This window comes from Mustela nigripes, chromosome 6 (genome assembly GCF_022355385.1).
Source record: "Mustela nigripes isolate SB6536 chromosome 6, MUSNIG.SB6536, whole genome shotgun sequence".
Lineage (NCBI taxonomy): Eukaryota > Metazoa > Chordata > Mammalia > Carnivora > Mustelidae > Mustela > Mustela nigripes.
The window spans coordinates 28,476,952-28,484,489 of record NC_081562.1 but is presented as its reverse complement, the minus strand read 5'-3'; the positions used below and the strand labels follow the sequence as shown (position 1 = coordinate 28,484,489).

At 37.5% G+C, this 7,538-nt stretch overlaps 1 long non-coding RNA gene across 1 annotated transcript; it reads left to right on the top strand.

Moving 5' to 3' along the window:
* Nucleotides 1–1,715: 1,715 nt before the first annotated feature.
* LOC132020521 (uncharacterized) lies at nt 1,716–3,259 on the top strand. Its single transcript, XR_009405011.1, has 2 exons — nt 1,716–1,870; nt 2,335–3,259. It is a non-coding gene; the product is annotated as an uncharacterized LOC132020521 (long non-coding RNA).
* The last annotated feature ends 4,279 nt before the right edge of the window (nt 3,260–7,538 follow it).

Below are 7,538 nucleotides of genomic sequence, written 5' to 3'. Positions count from 1 at the left end.
GAGAGTATATTTGATTCAATGTGTGAATGTACTTCTGTTATGCAAGAAGAGTACATTTCAAACATATGAATGGAATTTTTGATGATGAGAATCTTTGAACTCTATGATACTAGAGGAAAACCTTAGAAGAGAGGAACGAATTACTTGTAGATAAGAAAGGGAAAATTCTTTGAATTGACGGATTGGATGGAAAAGGGTGTGAGGTGCTAAAAAGTGGAAAAGTCACCCTAGAGAGAATGTCTGCTAGTTTGTTTTATTTGTCTGTTTTGGCAGGAGGGTATACCAAAGTGAAAAAGAGGATAGCATCAGGACAGTGCTCTACGAAATATTAGGAACAAGTTTCGGTCAATTAAATCCTGTGTGGCAAATTTGATGGGTAGGATAAAAAAACAGGACAGCATTATTGAAAGTTTCCATTGATGAAGAGAAGGACAATCTCCAGCAAGGTTCACTTTATAAATAAATGCAGTGTCATCCTACTATAATACAGTTTGTGATTAAAAAAAAATAATTGCAAGTGACTCAGGATACCTGAGACCTCATGAAAACATGAAAATTAACACTTGGCCGATAATGTATGTGTGGGGGAAAAGGTCTCTTTCCTACCAACCGTCATACTAAGTAGCAGGTGGTATGGGTAAAGCCATTCCAAAGAATAAGCTACAGAGATAGTAACAGGCCCCGTTAAAGCCACTTGACGGATGGGATGGTGGTGTCAAATTTCCATGCAAGGACAGCTCCAAGAGAAAATCTATATAAGACCTAGAGTTCAAATAACATCTGGATTTAGGTGTGCCTGAATGAGTCACACTGTTAGACCAGTCATGGGAAGTACTGAAACTGACAAGTGGCTTGCTACTGATGTTCTCCTGACTGCCTGCAAACGATGTGATTTTATTCATCTGCCAACTGATAAAAATTATATCTATCCTTTTGTTTTATAAGAGCAGCATTGGTTTCATTTACACTTGAAATGTTTAACCCCTGAGAGTTCCAGGTACTGACAGAACACCAAGCACTGATCAATTCAACATGAGGATCTTTTTTACAAGCACTTCACTATGATCTTTGAAGAAAAACCCATGCAAATATAATTCTGTCTTTGTTTAAAGAAATTCAGAAGATTGGGCTTAAAAAAAAAAGAAAAAAAGAATGTCAATATATGCAAAACACGACTTATTTGATGATTCATTGGCAGATATTAAAAGAAATTAGAAGTTGGCATAAACCAATCTCTACTCTGGGTCGTTAATGGATTAGGAAAAAAGACACTGGACCTGATGTAAAAACACATGGATTCTAAACTGAGAGTAGGTTTTTTGGTTTTTTGTTTGTTTGGTTTTTTTGTTGTTGTTGTTTGTTTTTTTACCATCTGTATTATTTTTGGGCAAGTCACCAAATCCCTCAGAATAAACTTCTACCTATTAATCTACACAGTTATGCTAAGAATTCTTGTTTTTCCTAATTCAAATGGCCTGAGATGTTCTATCTTGATTGGGCTCTGAACCCAGGTTTTCCTCCCAACCCATTCATTGTCACTGAGCATCCAATGTTTCCTTTTTAGTCATGCAACATTTAGTCGTGCAATATTTGTGTCATGCTAAGAATTTACTGGACATTGTGAAATGGAAACGAATGACGCACACAAGAAGGAATAAATAAGATATCCACAAGATTTATTAAACAATCCAAAAAAAAAAAAAAAAGAGGAATATTTGAGAAGGCATAAGTAGGAAGAGAAAGGGGGCAGGAGAGGACATAAGAAGATATAAAGCGGCGAGTTTTCCATAGCCGGCTACAGAGTTGCTTAGGAACCCACATAGACTACGAAACTATGGACAAATACTACACCCTGGATTAGCCCATCACAGTATGTATCTGAGTTTGTGTTGTCCTCTGTTCATACTCTCCACAGTCAGTGATCTAGAACAGTGCTGCCTAAGAGAACTTTCAGCAGGGATGGAGAGTTCTACGTGCGTCCTGTCCCATACAGGCAACCTCTAGTCACGGGTAGCTGCCGAGTACTTGGAATGGGGCTAGTGTAACCGAGGAACTAAATTTTTATTTTAATTTAATTTTAACTCAAAATGCAATTACATAGTCCCATGCGGCTGATGGCTACTGTATGGGACAGCGCGGATCTGTGACCTACAAGGTTAACGAGCGACTGGCCATATTCCTGTGTGGAGCAGAGGAAAGCTTCCAAGACAGAATTGTGGCTCAAAATAATATGTGTCTGGCAAAATGAACCATTGTTATAGGGACTCCAGTTTTCAAAACCACCCGAGATTTTGTTTTACAACCCGTGACTGACTTAATACATCTCTTCAACAGATCATTCATTGCCTTTTGTCACCAGAAGTGGAAACAGAATTGAGTTTGCTCCATGGAACGCACTCCTGTAGGTTTCTGGGACTCAGTTTTCTCATCTGTAAAATGAAGTGTTGGACTTCATCAGATCACGTTTAAAATTCTTTTCAGCTGCGGGGATTGGGAGCAAGCCTACACGAACCACCGGGAAGAGCTTGCATGTTTGACTTTTAAGTCTCATCTGTGAATTCCAGTCTCATCATCAGAATCTCTCCAGCATGTTTCCCCTTTCCCTTTGTGCCTCTCACTCTTCCTGTCTGTCCACAGTTCAAAAGATTTCTCCTGTCCGAATGATTTATCCTTCTTGATTTATGCTGTCAGATAGGTCTGTTTAGATAGAGTCCAGACACACTCATGTGTTGCTTACGCATTCTAACCGAGAGAGACAACTTCAAATGGATCAAGGTTATCTAAAAGAAAGAATGAGAACTTTAGTCAAAGATCAGAAGGAAAGAATAAGATGATAAAATAAACTTGGGATAAAGAATTCTAAGGTTTAAACCAAACCAAGGCAGGAAGCATGTTTTTCTTTCACAAAATCAGACGAATTCTTCTGGGAAGGGTTCTTTGACATGCAGATCTTTGACGTGGCCACTTGGAGCTTGTCAAAGAGAAACAATCTGAAAATTCACTCTGGTCCCTCTGGCTCCCCTGGTTCGCTACACCCTGAGAAAGAAAAAGATTACACAAGTGCCACCTTTTGGACAAAACGGCAATAGCAACAAAGAGGTCAGCTATTAAAGAGTATTAATTCTAGCTCATTCTTAAAGGCAATAATGAAGAGGTAAATCATTTTAATCTTATCATAATGCTTGGAAGTTATATTCTACATAGGTCTAGAAATCTTCCCACTTTAAAAATATAAGTAAAGACTGAATTAAAACCTGAATTTGTTGTTTGTCATTTTTAAATGGTGTATTTAAATAAAGTAAGTATATGCGACTTTGTTTTAAAACAATATGAAATAATCACAAAAAATAAAATGATATCCAAAATATGGATGTCATGGTTTTCTTTTAGCCTGATCATGCATGTAGATCTACTGGGAATGTTAATTATTTGCTCTCAGTTACTCTGCCCTAGAGAAGATAGTCCTTAACTTTAAGTAGTATCCCCCCCTTTTTTTTCAGTATTAAGAATGGAAAACTGGAGAGGCAAATACCTTTATTTTGTTATAGACAGAAATTCTTTCTTGTTTTTATCTAAAACCTGGGGGTGAGGGGGGGATGGCCCCAGGAATCTGCTAAGGCTTTAGAGGTACAACAAAACATGGTAGAGAATAATATAATTATCATTTAACATGTGCTAATACCCTTTGCATGTCCCAGACATCCTGGGCATGCCCTCCACTGTCATACTGACCTCTGAGCAAAAGATGCTGCAAGTGAACAGTAGCCAAGGCTGACCTTTAAAAGGCTTCAGGGATGGAGGTAGAAGGATGTTGGAATTTATCAGAAACCACATGGAGATACCCACAAATCTGACTTAAAAATAGTTCTCACTGGCCTGACCCATTGAAGTCATAAGTATAAAATAACCCTCTTTATTTAATGACTCATTCTCTCTCTAAAGAACCTTTCAAACATAATCCATTAAAGAGGCATGAAGGCAACTCCAATAAATGGCTGATTGCTTCCATGGGTCCCTGAATTCATCCTCTCCAATTTATTTTGTTTGCACAATCACATACACATTCAAGAACTACAATTTTTGTAATGTTTCCCTTAAGTTGCATCCCAATTCAGATTCTACCTTTTTCCCTAAATGAAGTGTCATAAGGCTGCTGTGATTTTTAAGTATGAAATGAAAGCTGCCTTTGCTAATAACAGCCATGATACTCTGAAGAACCTTCTTCAGTGATCATAGATGATACACTATCCTGACTCTTTGTATATTGCTCCCTTCCCCACCCCACCCCGTAAATTTTAACAAAATTATTTGCCCTCATATTAAATATGTGAGAGGCAGATCGCTGAAGCAGCATTTTGTGTCTTACGCCCTGCCAACATGGGGATGTTAAAATTACTCAGCACGCCCAGCTGTGGTTCTCACTTGGCTCTCTCTTTCCCCAAACCTCAAAATAGCTTATAATGCCACGTACCATATGTGGAGTAATAATTAGGCTTACCAGGGTGCTTTCTGTTGGACAATTTCTTTGGCATAGATGAAGCCATAAAATCCAGCTTTTTACACAAAGTTATCCAATTTTTTTGCGAATGCTTTAAAGATCATAACTGTAATATCGCTCGACAACTTGGCATGCTCAGAGCTGACTAATGGGCACTTTTGAGTCTAGAGTTTAATGCATTTTTTTTCTTTTGGGATATATGCCAGAATTTGGGAATCAAATCAATAGCACACATCCACAGTCCTTGAACCCTAAAAACAAAGTGAGGGCATATACTTTAAAAATATCACTCAGAACTGATTTTGCAAAAATAATTTGGAACTTCAAATGAAAAGTAAATGCAAAGACCTTCTAAAGAAGTTTAACATTTTGAATGAGCTTTTGGGAGCGAGAGACAGTATCATATTATTTTCCTAATTAGAATTCCTATATCCGGTCTGTCCTAATGGATGCATAAACCTCTTTAATTTGGCCACACACAGTCTGTTTGGGATTGCCCTCTTGCATTTAATTTGCACCCCCAAACAATCACAAACCAGAAACATATGTCGTAAATCATGTGTCTTCAGATTCTGCCACGTTGTGGGTATAAAACAGAGATATTATCAGAAATGACTGTGAAAAATAAAATATTTAAATATTTATAGAGTAAGATCAGGATGGCTTAAACTTGGTTTTAGAGGTCAACTAAAGGGGATGGGCTCAGAAGTCGCCCTTTAGACACACACAACACAACAGCGCATATTTGTTTATAAAAACAAGTCTAAGGGCAGGCTCCTTTCAGAACTGTGAGACTGATAAAGGGAGAAAAAAATTAGAAAAAGCTATTTGTGATTATTTAATAAATTTATTTTCTCTAAACTATAACATCCACCAAACCCTTATTTCTTCTGGTATGTGTTTCACTTTGGTATTTTTTTTTAAAGGTTTTATTTATTTATTTGAGGGAGAGAAAGAGAGCGAAAGAGCATGAATGGGTGGGGAGGGGCAGAGGAGAGGGAGAAGCAGACTCTTCACTGAGCAGGGAGCAGGACACAGGGCTCAATCCCAGGACCCTGAGATCATGACCTGAGCCTAAGGCAGAGGCTTAACCCACTGATCCACCAAGGTGCCCCTCTTCTGATATGCGTTTATTAAAATTCATAAAGGACATAGGGGAGAGAGAAAAAAAAAAAAACAGAAGCATAAATTTCACATTGCACCTATATATCCAAAAGGTATATCCCAGTAGTTTTGCAGCTTACACACTAGTCTATTTTGTAGTTACCCTTACATACTGTAGCCTACATGTGTTTCAGCATGGGAGTAAGCAAGTATACAAACATCGTGTTTAAAGTTTTTTTTGAAACTCCTTTTTCTGTTTTCAAAATATAAAAAGTATTAGATACATGTACATACACATACATACATATGTATTAGATGCATGTACATACACATAATACTTTGTGTGTGTGTAATTTGGGATCCTCCTATTTTACATTGTGTGTGACAAGGGTGGGATTTAGACGCAGTGTGGTGCCATTACCAGGAAATGCACAGCCTTTTTTGACCCCATTAGAAAATATTATAAAATTAATGCAAATAATTAAAAGGCATTTATATTCTCAACAGGGAAACTATTACAACACAGAAAAGTCGTTTGTCTACTTACACATCTGCAAAGTGCAAAAAAATAATATTTTGTTACTTAAAATGATACAGTAGGAGATCATGGATATTAAATCAGAGTGTAGGCTCTGAACCTTATTTCCACCATCTTGTAATATCTAAGATCTTGCGATCCTGAGAAGTCATGAAACTCCCAAAGCCCTAGTTTTCTAGAGAAAAACCTGACTCCATGGGTTAGGGTGAGGATTTAGTGTGGTTGCAAAGACATATCTTTGTTTTTCCAAGTAGCCAAGATTCCTTGTAATTTCCTGTGCTATTTCCACAGGGGACACTTGGTAAATATTTATTTTGCTTATTTGAAAGTCTAAGAAATTTTCACTGAAAGCACCCTATTGCACAAGGTGAATGAGCACTAAGTGAATGAGTTACCTAATGTTGAAATGGAAATGAAGAAATGCCCTTTAGAATGACTTTCTTGTTTTTTTGTAAACAAGCTCCTTCTGAAGTTCTGCAAAAAGGCCCTTCCTCCAGTAGGCCCACTCAGCACAATTAACCACCATTATCCCAGGATGCATTTAATCAGTTTAAAATCCTCAAAAGAACAAATCACTTCTAAATTTGGCCCAACCGTATTTTATGATAGCAGCACATGGGTCATAAGCCTTGCCTTGCCTTTCATTCATTCATTCATTCATCGTTCACTCATTCATCCACTCATCCATTCGTTTATTTGTCATTTAGTCAGTCATTTATTCAACAGACGGTCACTTAGATTTGAGTGTCTATGCGTGTTGGATTTCTCTGGAAAAATGGGAGAAGAGCAGGAGATCCAAGTGTGTATAATTGTCCTACTGAGTATCTCAGAATCTTGAGCAGTTTTCTCTGTTCCCTTCACACCCTTGCATTTGACCTGAGCAATCAGAGATGAAGAGGATGACCCCCTCCATAGCTATTGGGTGTTTCACTGTCCATGAAGGGCTAAGAGCTCTTTTCAGCTTGATAACCCATGAAGCCATGACTCTCAACTCAGAAGGGCTCCGAAACATGTCCAGGCTGATAAGTGAAATTGGCCTGGATGTTTATGCCTCAGAAGCAGCTTACTCTGAAGACATTGTATCTAATCTTGCATTTGTAATTTTTAAATTTTATTCCATAAAGAGGGCTCCAAATATTTAAGAGTTTCAGGCCACACCAACCTGGTTTGTTTCTCCTATACCTGTACTGCCTCTTTTTATTTTGTTTTGTTGCATTATATGAAGTTACTGCTTTTAGCAATCATTTTTAAAATACCCAAACCAGTGGTTCACAACAATACCATGCATGATAGTTATATAGAAAAATTTTTACAATGTGATTCCCAAGTTCCTTCAGTAGGGTTTGCAATCTTAAGAATATGTATATACACATACATAGTGTATAATATATAATGCAT